This window comes from Quercus lobata, chromosome 5 (genome assembly GCF_001633185.2).
Source record: "Quercus lobata isolate SW786 chromosome 5, ValleyOak3.0 Primary Assembly, whole genome shotgun sequence".
In the NCBI taxonomy this organism is placed as follows: domain Eukaryota; kingdom Viridiplantae; phylum Streptophyta; class Magnoliopsida; order Fagales; family Fagaceae; genus Quercus; species Quercus lobata.
The window spans coordinates 771641-785077 of NC_044908.1; positions in this window are offsets into that span (position 1 = coordinate 771641).

The following is a 13437-nucleotide window of genomic DNA, read 5'->3' on the forward strand; positions in this document are numbered from 1 at the left end:
TAGTTAGACAAATAATTTTATAATTTTTTATTCAAAATTTCTAAGGTGTTAGGTTATAATTAGTATACAATATATAAAAACAATGTCAGTAGTATAGTTATATAAAAGGTATATAAAAAATATTCAATGTGAAAAGCACATGCATTTCATTTTCACTTTTATGTCTGTCTGTATCAAATTATGCTACGACAACTTTTGGTCTGGCTTCACACGATATTTCCTTCTTAGTTCTTTCTCTTTCTCTTTTTTCCGCTAACAGGTTTTGGTTTTCACATTCAAATTATTATCCACCTTAGACTAGTGAGTCTGTGAGTGTCCTGTCAAAAATTGGTTTGGTTTCGATATTTTAATGTTCATTAATTAGCTAGCATAACAATGTATTACAATAATGCGTGCTAATATTTAGTTATAGACAGACCGCGCGCGGTTTCGTGGACTATAAACTTACTTTATAATGGATCGAGCTGTATATTACATAGCTTAGGCTTTAGAGTGATAAATTAGTATTTAAAGAAAAACTATAGGCGTCAGCCACCGCTATTTGGGCAATTTATTGATGGCGATGCCAGATTTTTGGAGAGGAAATGGGGCAGACGCGGCTTCTAATTTCTATAGGAAACACCAATGACACTGACCCGCTTGTTAAAAAAAAAAATTGTAACCTGGTTTTGCTCAACACTTGCTGCCAAGGCCATGGAAGTACAAGTAAAACCTAAAGCCTGGGATCCCATATGCTTGATCTTATAAAATAATATTTATATGTATATATATATATATGTATATTTGTGTCCAGATCAATGTGGCCAATTTTTTTTTAATTAATTAGTATATCCCTATACACCGTTGCTGCTAGCATACATCAACATATTTTATGGTCTTCCACAATCACCCCAGTACCTTACATTCTTGAAGTACGTACGTTACCATGCTAGCTGGCTTGGCCGTGTACTTCTCGAAGGATTTCATTCATCCCAAAAAAATAAATTAGGACCGTAAATGAATTGAGCCTAACTGAATATAAAATGTTCATACTTATTAATTTAGTGAATTACAGATTTATACGATTCAATTTCAAGTTTATATGTTTACTCAAAAAAAAAATTTTCAAGTTTATATAAGTGTATATATATATATATTTTACAAGTATACATATAAAAAGTATGATATCATATATAGTTAAATTGACTAATCATGTTTACAAATACATTATTATGTATGAGCTTAACTCGTTTAATAATTAAGCTTAAACTTAGATTTGAGCTTGGCTTATTTACTAAACAAACGAATATAAACAAGTGTTTTTCGAGCCAAACTGAAGTTGTTTATAGACAACTTAGTTCATTTATAACCCCACCAATAGCTAAATTTTTTTTTTTTTTTTTTTTCGGATGAAAAGACTAATAATTTTATTAAGATGAAGATAAATTCAATACATCATGAGCCAAAGTCAACTCAATGAGAACTGGATTTTTTCCTACCCAAGTTATATAACTATCTAACCCCTTAACATATTATGCTAAAATACGTGCTGGTGTATTCCCTTCTTGTTTAACATGCGAAATATACACAAAGCGAAAAACTTTCAAGGGATGACAAATCCCATAAATAATATTGTTGATAGAAACTTGTGGAATAGACAGTCCTCTCATAACAAAAATTATCAATACAACCACAAATTGACATAATTTCAATTGGTGCCACATTATAAATAACACATTAAATATTTTTTACCGATTTTTTTTAATGTCCCTTGTATGTAAAAATTGAGGTTAATAGGTCAAGAATTTTGTAACTCAATTAAAGCTATTTACTATTTTCAACGGAGATATCTAATGTTCAAATCTCCTACACTCCAACTATAGACTTATAATAAATATATATATATTTTTTTTTAAGAAAAGCTTAATGTAAATAAAGTTTTTTAAGAGTAGGAGTCACAAATTTTTAGGTACATCCGTACAGGAACTTGAAAAAAAAAATGTACATAAAATTTGTCTAATAATTTGTAGCTTTGTCCTATAACTATCTACGGCATCAATATTTTTGTACCCCAAAAAAAAAAAAAAAAATTACCATTTTCGGTTAGAGATACCGATAATTTCATAACCCTTGACAATAGAGGCGCCAATCATGTGAGAGATATTTCTCTTAATATATATATATATATATATATATATATATATATTTTTTTTTTTTTATAAGCGATTGGCTAATTGTGTCTAGGGGTGTCCACGGGTCGGGTCGGGTCGGTTTTGGACCCAACCCGGACCCGACCCGCCGGAGTCGGGTGGAAGGCGGAGGGACCCGAAACCGACCGCCGGCGTCACTCGGTCGGGTCGGTTTTGGGTTCGGGTGGTGTTCGGGTGGGTCGGTCGGTGTTGAGAGTCGCCGGATCCTGCAAACGTCGCCGGAATCTGCTCGAATGTCGCCGGAATCTGCAAAAACCCAGTAGATCTGCACCAAAAATCGCCGAAATCAGCCTGGATCTCCTCGAATCTCGCCAGATCTCACCAAATATGGTCCAAATCTCGCTTGGATCTCCTCAAATGTCGCCGGATCTCACCAAATCTCGCTTGAATTCGCCGGATCTCACCCAATCTCGCTTGAATGTCGCCGGATATTGCCAGATTTATATATAACGTCGGTCGGGTCGGGTGGCTCGAGTTTTGGAGAAGAAAACCCGCCACTCGACCCGCCGGCGTCGGGTCTTGGGGTCAGAAACCCGTCACCGACCGTCGGAATGGTCGGGTCGGACGGTTGCCGGTTCGGGTTCGGGCGAGTTGCTCGGATTGGTCGGGTTACGGGTTGGGTTGGACACCCCTAATTGTGTCTCTACAAAGCACTAGCAGCAACGATTATGGCACGAATTGCGAAAACTAATTATTTTAGTGTGAAACTTCTTTTTCCTCCCTTTCTAGACATGCTCCAGAGTATAATTACATATGTTCAATCTTGCGCTATAACGTAATTGAATTTTCTCGAGAGTGGGAAAGTCTTTAACAAAATATTTATTTGAAATTGAAAAGGATTGAATTGAAAGATCCATGCATATATTAATATGGGTGGATTTGTTTGCACTTGATCGATAGAGAAAGGTCAATACGCGGAGCCGACAATTACGCCAATATATAATTTTAATGATTTTGCATCTTGATTCTTGAATTTTATTATTATTTATTTATTTATTTTAATAATTACTTCTTATTCTCAAGCGATAAAAATAAAATAATACAATAGAAAGAGCTGGGTCCCACAGGTTTGGCAATTTTTTATTAGTTTTTTTTTTATTTTTTATTTTTTTATATTGATGAACAATTTCTTATTAGAGCATCTACAGCAGTGGAGCTAAAAATTTAGCTATTTAACTACACCAAAAGTTACTTTATCTATTTTACCTACATACATGCTACAGCAGTGGATCTATTTTAGTTTTCAACACAATAAAATAATATAAATATTACAATAAAATAACATATTCACTACAATAAACAACAATCACAACCACCTGCAACTGCTACTGTTGCCACTATTGCCACCGCCACTGTTGCCGCCACCGACTCTTTCACCGCCACCGCAATCGCTAACGTTGCCACAATTGCCGCCAACGCCACCGCCACTGCGATTGACTCTTCCGCTGTCGCCGCCGCTACATGATAGCAAATAATCGTCTAGTTTAAACAAGTGAGTTTTTAAACCCCAAATTATACTTATACATTTTTTTTTTTTTTACTAAAACAATTTCTCAATTATCATGATAGCAAGTAAATATTCATGTAGTGTAACAATAATATTTTGTTTTAACCCCAAATTATATATGGTTTCAAAAAAAAAAAAAAAAAAAAAAAACCCAAATTTTATATATACAATTTGATCCCACCCACACGTGCCAAGTCCCTTTACTCTTTCTCATTCACACATGCTGCCTTTCTTCCTTTTCGTTTCTGGTTCACCTTTTCTTTTCTGGTTCAGATTCAACACGCCGCCTAGCTCCCTTGCCTTCTTCTCCCATGTTGCTCTCCTTCCCTCAACCAAGCCGTCATCGCTCCAAGATCCTTTTCCCTTTGATTGAACCCAAAAACCCATGCCGCCAAATCCATGCTTTGCACTTCTTCCCTTGCCGAACCCAAAAAGTTTGAAGAAGTCAAAGCCGTTGCCATCGATATCTAGCAAAGACGCCGACGATGTCAAAGTCAAAAACTGCCAAATCTTTCATCTTTCTCTTCCGATTTGCCGCCGTGGGTTTTGGTGATGTTTTGGCCGTGGGTTTTGCCGATGTTTGCTTCTTTTTTTTTCTTTTTTTTTTCCCTGATAGTGGTGGGTTTAATGAGTGTAGGTGTGGTTGGATTTGTGACTAATGTGGTGGTGGTGGTGGTGGGGGTTGCCGTGGTGGAGGTGGTGATTGATATTGGTGGTAGTGGGTTTGATAAGTGTGGGTATGGTTAGATTTGTGACTGATGTGGTGGTGGAGGTGGTGGTGGTAGGGGTTGCCATGGTCGGAGCTGCTGGGTCTGTGACGGCATGGGTCGGCAGCGTGGATCAGGGGGGCGGTGGCGTGAGAGGTCTGAAAGTTGAGAGAGAGAGACGAAGTGAGAGAGAGAGCAAGTGGCATTATTTTAATCAGGAAGTAGTATAAAATAATATATTTTTTTTAGCTCTAATGAATAGTGCACATCAATCTATAGATGTGCACTGTAGCAATGGAGTTAAATTTTTTAGATTTAGCTCCACTGTTAGAGCACAATTTTAGTGTTGGAGGAGCTAAATTTTAGCAATATAGCAATATGCCTCCAGCTGTGAATGCTCTTAGTTATATATCTCTTTCTATACAGAAAGAATACCTACAAGAAAGTAAAATGGGTAGGAAGCTACAAATAAAGTACAACATGTCAACTTTTCTCACGTAAAGAACCCCATGTAGTTCCTAGCTATCAATTGCACATGCCAAATCTTCTGTCCCACTTTTTCTGTTCTATCTTATAATCTACCAATAAAAACTTGTCACATATTCACCTAATTAATTAATTACTACCATTAATTAATAATGATAGTATTAATAAGTCAATAATGGTATTATTTAATTAGTTAGGTGAACATGTAGTAAGTTTTTGTTGGTGGAGTATAAAATGGAGCAGAAAAAATGAGATAGAAATTTGGACTCCCAATAATGGTTCTAAAAGGGGAATGGCTGATCTTGCCTTTCGTCCACCAACTGCAATATCAATTGTTCATTATAATAATAACAAAAATTACATTAAATTGAATGAAGCGAGTATATATATATCATGTAATATTGTGCATGTTGTTGGGTGGAGTATACACCTTTAAGTGAAGTCTCACAATTTTATTTTATTTTTTGAGAATGGAGTGATCTCTCTCTCTCTCTCTCTAGAAATTTAGATGGGTGTGAAGTCTCACATTGATTAATAATAATATGAATAAGCGGTTAGTATAATATAAGTAGAGCCAAATTCATATGCTTAAATTTTTAGTTCGGTGGTGTCTATAAATGTTATATAGATTACTTAATTGAAGACTTTTCAAACTGTTATATCCCGATATATTGAGTTCCTATCAAAATAAAAAGGGTAAATAACAAATTCGGTCCCTAACTTTTACACTGAATACCCATTTGGATAGAACTTCTTTGCGTCTGCATTTTTTTTTTTTTTTTGGAGAAGTGCAGTTCTATGGGTCCTGTGCACTGTTTACAAGACCCACAAACCTTAGCAAAACTTTCATTAAAAATGGGTTCCACGGCACTATTCACATATTTAAAAATTATTTTACTATAGTATTTTCAGTTTTCAGCAAAATAAACTGTATCCAAACACACCCTGAATATCAATTTAGTCTATAACCTTTTAAATGTGTGAGTTTAGTTTCTAATATTTGAATATTGTGTCAAAATAGTCTGCCATTAAGTAACGGTCAAAATAAAAAAATTATTTTTATGCCACATCAAAATGACACAAATACTGCCACATGAAATAAAGAAATTAAAGAATTTGTTGAACTATCAACAATAATTCATTTGAGAGAGAGAGAGAGAGAGAGAGAGGAAAAAGAACAAGATCTGATAAAGAGAATAGGCGAATTGAACGGCCCAAGCTATTTTGAGTATTGGATGCTCAAGAGTCAAAAGACAGAAGTTAAGGGCTTTCTAAAGGAATCTGAATGATGAACTTGAGGCTAACCAAATCTACTTTGTGCTTCCTGTGTCTAAGCTTCAACAGCGCTTAACCATGTCGGATATGGCCACTTTGGCTATCAAAGTCGGCGTGGCTCTTCAAAGTGCGTCGAGCAAGGATAGTCATCGCTGCAAGAAGGCTCATATTCTTGGGGTTTAATAAATCGGTTTCTTAAGAAAATAATAACAAGATTAATAATGGGTTTGAGTATAATAATTATGGGTATATGGACCTAATGATACAAACAAGTCCTTTGTTTTTGAATCCAAGCCATCAGGTGTAGTTGGTGCTGGTGGATTATCTCGAGCTGGTGCCTGGGTCAATCAAGAAGTTGCAGAGATTTACTTCTAGAAGAGCTAAGATGGCGGTTTGTTCCTTTAGGCACAGACTGAGCACAATTTATGAAGGCACAACTCTTCGGAATTTTTTTTCATTAGTCTGTATTCCATTTTGTAACATACTCTCCATGTAAACAAAAATGGAAGTCGGATTGAGTGTGTGATTCTTGTAATTTTGTTTTTTATTTTGATTTATCACTGTTGAAGTGGGCTCATGTGGCTTGAATTGCTACAAGCCCAAGTTGACTGAATTCAACTAGGAATTTAATTCCTAGTGTAGCCGACTTTAATATATATATATATATATATATTAGGTTTTGACAAGTTGTGTAGCCGTGAGATTAAAAAAAAGGAGAGATTCAAGAAAAATTCCAATTAACCTAGTGAGCAAGCCGCATGAGAGAAAATAGAGAAAAGAGAGGCAGTCAGCTTCTATTCTTATTTTTTATGTGAGAGAGTGCTAGGGTGTAATTGGGATTTGGGTTTCTTGAGAGTGTTCTTGTGCACTATTGTATTTTTCCCTGATAATAGTGAAATCCCTGCAACTCCGTGGACGTAGGCAAATTGCCGAACCATGTAAATATTGTCTTGTGCGTGTGATTATTTTTCTTTGACGTGTGTTTTCTCTATTTGTTTTGTTTCTCACAGGTTAGGAATTTTTGGTTAAATTCCCTACAATTGGTATCAGAGCCTAGGATTAGGTTTGAGTGGGAGCAATGGCAGAGGAAGCAGGAAAGGCGTCTGGAATAGAAAAGTTTGATGGCACAGACTTCGCATATTGGAGGATGCAGATTGAAGATTATCTTTATGGGAGGAAATTGCATCTGCCTCTTTTGGGGACAAAACCTGAAGCTATGAAGGCTGAGGAATGGGCTCTTCTTGACAGACAGGTACTAGGAGTCATCAGGTTAACTCTGTCTAGGTTTGTTGCACACAATGTTGTAAAGGAGAAGACCACAGCAGATCTGATGAAGGCTTTGTCTGGTATGTATGAAAAGCCGTCAGCAAACAATAAGGTGCACTTGATGAAGAAACTATTCAATCTGAAAATGGCAAAGAATGCATCAGTAGCACAACATCTGAATGAATTTAATACTATCACAAATCAATTGTCGTCTGTAGAAATTGATTTTGATGATGAGATTCGTTCTCTGATCGTCTTGGCTTCTTTGCTAAACAGTTGGGAGGCAATGAGGATGGCAGTAAGCAATTCTACAGGAAAAGAAAAACTCAAGTACAATGATATACGAGATTTAATTCTGGTTGAGGAGATTCGCAGAAGAGATGCAGGTGAATCCTCAGGATCTAGTTCTGCCCTAAACCTTGAGACAAGAGGCAGAGGTAATAACAGAAATTCAAATCGGGGCAGATCAAAATCCAGAAATTCTAATCGGAACAGAAGTAAATCTAGATTAGGTCAACAAGTACAATGCTGGAATTGTGGGAAAACAGGTCACTTTAGGAATCAATGCAAAAGTCCTAAGAAGAAGAATGAAGATGATTCTGCTAATGCTGTAACAGAAGAGGTACAGGATGCATTACTTCTTGCAGTAGACAGTCCACTTGATGATTGGGTCTTGGATTCAGGAGCTTCGTTTCATACCACTCCACACCGAGAAATCATACAGAATTATGTTGCAGGTGATTTTGGTAAGGTGTATTTGGCTGATGGTTCAGCCTTGGATGTTGTGGGTATGGGAGATGTTCGAATATTGTTGCCCAATGGGTCTGTTTGGTTACTGGAGAAGATTCGACATATTCCTGACCTGAGGAGGAATCTGATTTCTGTTGGACAACTTAATGATGAAGGACATGCAATACTATTTGTTGGTGGTACTTGGAAGGTTACAAAGGGAGCTAGGGTATTGGCTCGTGGAAAGAAGACTGGTACTCTGTACATGACCTCAAGTCCAAGAGACACAATTGCAGTTGCTGATGCAAGTATTGATACAAGCCTATGGCACCGCAGACTTGGTCATATGAGTGAGAAAGGGATGAAGATGCTGCTGTCAAAAGGAAAACTACCAGAATTGAAGTCCATTGATTTTGACATGTGTGAAAGTTGCATCTTAGGAAAGTAGAAAAAGGTGAGCTTCTTGAAAACTGGCAGGACACCGAAGGCTGAAAAATTGGAGTTAGTACACACTGATTTGTGGGGGCCTTCTCCGATTGCATCTCTTGGAGGTTCAAGGTACTACATCACTTTCATTGATGACTCAAGTAGAAAGGTATGGGTTTATTTTCTAAAAAAAATAAATCAGATGTATTTGAAACCTTTAAGAAGTGGAAGGCCATGGTTGAGACAGAAACAGGAATGAAAGTAAAATGTTTGAGATCAGATAATGGAGGAGAGTACATAGATGGAGGGTTCAGTGAGTATTGTGCTGCACAGGGAATTAGGATGGAGAAGACCATTCCTGGGACACCACAGCAGAATGGTATGGCTGAGCGCATGAATAGAACTCTCAATGAGCGTGCTAGGAGTATGAGGTTGCATGCTAGACTACCAAAAACTTTTTGGGCTAATGCTGTTAGCACTGCAGCTTACCTGATAAACCGAGGACCTTCAGTTCCCATGGAGTTCAGACTTCCTGAGGAGGTTTGGAGCGGTAAAGAGGTAAAGTTTTCACACTTAAAAGTTTTTGGTTGTATTTCTTATGTTCATATTGATTCTGATGCTCGTAGTAAACTTGATGCAAAGTCTAAAATATGTTTTTTCATTGGCTATGGTGATGAGAAATTTGGCTATAGGTTTTGGGATGAACAAAACAGGAAAATCATCAGAAGTAGAAATGTGATATTTAATGAACATGTTATGTATAAAGACAGGTCAACTGTAGTGTCAGATATTACAGGGATAGATCAAAAGAAATCTGAGTTTGTCAACTTAGATGAATTGACTGAAGGTACTGTCCAGAAAAGGGGTGAAGAAGATAAGGAGAATGTAAATTCACAGGTAGATCTGAGTACACCTGTAGCTGAAGTCCGCAGATCTTCTAGGAACATTAGACCTCCACAGCGTTATTCACCCACTTTAAATTATCTCCTGTTGACTGATGGTGGTGAGCCAGAGTATTATAATGAAGTCTTGCAAGATGAGAATTCAAGCAAGTGGGAGTTAGCCATGAAGGATGAGATGGATTCCTTGTTGGGGAATCAGACATGGGAACTGACTGAATTGCCAGTAGGAAAGAAGGCTTTGCACAACAAGTGGGTATACAGAATAAAGAATGAGTATGATGGTAGCAAACGTTACAAGGCCAGATTAGTTGTTAAAGGGTTCCAGCAGAAGGAAGGCATTGACTACACAGAGATATTTTCTCCAGTTGTGAAGATGTCAACAATCAGACTAGTACTGGGAATGGTGGCTGCAGAAAACTTACATCTTGAGCAGTTAGATGTGAAGACAACATTCCTTCATGGTGACTTGGAGGAAGACCTTTACATGATTCAGCCAGAAGGGTTCATTGCTTAAGGACAAGAGAATTTAGTTTGCAAACTGAGAAAGAGCTTGTATGGCCTAAAACAAGCTCCTAGACAATGGTACAAGAAATTTGACAGTTTTATGCATAGAATTGGGTTCAAGAGATGTGAAGCTGATCACTGTTGCTATATTAAGTTTTTTGACAATTCTTACATCATATTACTGTTGTATGTGGATGATATGCTTATTGCAGGGTCTAGCATTGAGGAAATTAATAATCTGAAGAAGCAATTGTCTAAACAGTTTGCAATGAAGGATTTGGGGGCTGCAAAGCAAATCCTTGGTATGAGAATCATTAGAGACAAGGCTAATGGTACATTGAAACTTTCACAGTCAGAGTATGTGAAGAAAGTTCTCAGCAGGTTCAACATGAATGAAGCTAAACCAGTGAGCACACCCTTGGGTAGTCATTTCAAACTAAGCAAAGAACAATCACCGAAGACAGAAGAAGAAAGGGACCACATGAGCAAGGTACCCTATGCCTCAGCTATTGGCAGCTTGATGTATGCTATGGTGTGTACAAGGCCAGACATTGCACATGCAGTGGGAGTTGTGAGCAGATTCATGAGTAGGCCTGGAAAGCAGCATTGGGAGGCAGTCAAGTGGATTCTGAGATATCTGAAGGGTTCATCAGATACATGTCTTTGCTTCACAGGTGCAAGTTTGAAACTGCAGGGTTATGTAGATGCTGATTTTGCTGGTGATATTGATAGTAGAAAGAGTACTACAGGGTTTGTTTTCACTCTGGGTGGTACAGCTATATCATGGGTTTCAAATCTACAGAAGATTGTTACTTTGTCTACTACAGAAGCTGAGTATGTTGCAGCAACTGAAGCTGGAAAGGAGATGATTTGGCTACATGGTTTCTTAGATGAATTGGGTAAGAAGCAGGAGATGGGCATTCTACACAGTGACAGTCAGAGTGCAATCTTTCTTGCCAAAAATTCGGCTTTTCATTCAAAGTCGAAGCACATACAGACAAAATACCACTTTATCCGTTACCTTGTTGAAGATAAGCTGGTAATGCTTGAGAAGATTTGTGGATCTAAGAACCCGGCAGACATGTTGACTAAGGGTGTCACTATTGAGAAGTTGAAGCTGTGTGCAGCTTCAATTGGTCTTCTAGCTTGAGAACAGGAGGATGAGTTGCAGGGATGAGGGACTATGTTATGGAGGATTGTGGTTAATGTTTGCAGTTTGTGAGCCCTTAAGGGCTAAGGTGGAGCTGATGGAGGAGTTTGCTAGTGTAGCTTGATCAATTCAAGCCAAGGTGGAGATTTGTTGAAGTGGGCTCATGTGGCTTGAATTGCTACAAGCCCAAGTTGACCGAATTCAACTACGAATTTAATTCCTAGTGTAGCCGACTTTAATATATATATATATATATATATATATATATTAGGTTTTGACAAGTTGTGTAGCCGTGAGATTAAAAAAGGAGAGATTCAAGAAAAATTCCAATTAACCTAGTGAGCAAGCCGCATGAGAGAAAATAGAGAAAAGAGAGGCAGTCAGCTTCTATTCTTATTTTTTATGTGAAAGAGTGCTAGGGTGTAATTGGGATTTAGGTTTCTTGAGAGCGTTCTTGTGCACTATTGTATTTTTCCCTGATAATAGTGAAATCCCTGCAACTCCGTGGACGTAGGCAAATTGCCGAACCACGTAAATATTGTCTTGTGCGTGTGATTATTTTTCTTTGACGTGTGTTTTCTCTATTTGTTTTGTTTCTCACAGGTTAGGAATTTTTGGTTAAATTCCCTACAACAATCACATCGTTTAATTCTTCATATTTGAATCCAGATATTTCTTTCACAGATCCAATGAGAGAGAGAGAGAGAGAGAGTTAGGGATTTTAAAATTTAGTTTTTCCCAAGTTTGATCTAAGGTGTGAATATAAATTTTTTTCTTTTTTTTAAATAATTTGATGTGACGGTACAGTTGGCAGTTGATATGCTTATTCCATTTGATATATTAGATTTTTCCATCCAAAAGATAATGATAATGACCAAATTGATACAATATTGAAAATGTTAAGGACCAAATTAACACAATTGAAAGGTTAAGGACCAAATTGACATATAATGTAAAGGACAATGACTAACTTTATAGTTTACCCAAATAAAAATTATAGAGGATTATAATAATTGCTTCCACTTAAGTTGATCTGATGGTGATTATACTTTAAAATCCAACTTTTATTTATATGAATAGTTTTTGTTTGAGTTTTTATAGTAAGAATACTCTAGCAACATGTAAAATTTGTTTATTCCCCTTTTATTCTCTCCCTTTTCTTGATTGTCTCAATTTCTTTCTTTTATGGGCTACTTTAACATTAAAGTAATATTATTTTAACGTGATGTATTGTTAAATAAAAAAGTAGGATGTAGAGTATACTGCTAAAGCGATAATGTAAAATGATTATAGTTTTTTGGTAATGCAAAATACCTCTTCTTTTTTTTCTTTTTCTTTTGTGCATTTCCGGATTGGAATACTCTCTTTATAAGCACTCTAGCAACATGCAATTTTTATTTATTTATTTGCATATATCTCCCCGGATGTGTGTTTTTTGTGCAATTTGCATGAATAGTGTTATTTATATTGCATTTTAATGGGTTATGCATAACCCAATGAGAATGGCCTCCAAAATTAATTGGGCTTGCTAATTAGACAGGTAAATACAATACATGGCATAATTATCTGGCCCATTGGGCTTTAGTAATTGGTGTTTGGGAGCTGTTACTCCTCCGATCTGCAATTTTTTTTTTTTCTCAGCATAATTTTAGTTTGCTTTCTCTAGAAATTGTTGGGACAAAGCAATTGGAAATTAGTCACTAGTGCATTGTCCTCTAGCCACAATAGTCATCTTTTGGCCCCCATCCATCATTAATTAATAGTTGTCATTTACTATGATCTTGGGCATTTCAATTCATGTTAAGCTCAATCCATTCTACATCTGATTTGGTCATTTATGGCCCGTGGTTAATTTCTTTCTGCAAAAACTTTCATTCCAAACTCATGATATCTTCAAACTTTCATCTTGAATTTGAGAGGGGATATTCGAATGTATTAGGATGTTATTATAATTATGTAGACTGTAGCTTTGTAGAATCCTATGAGCTATTAGGGTTATCATTCTAGATTCAGGACAATTGAGTTCAAAACCAACACACACCCGTTCATTAATAAATAAAAAAGCACACAACCTATTGTTTGTGAGATTAAAGTGTGAACCCATCTCCTATGAGATTACACCAGGTAAGATTAAAGTGTAGTTGAGCTATTAAAGCGTAGTTGAGTTTAATTTACAAATCAAAAAAAAAAAAAAAAAAGCAAACAACCTGATGAGATTAATGCAACTAATACTTGTTTGTAATGGGTTCTTGTTGAAAAAACAACATTCATGATCATGAGAAAAGATTTGGATTAT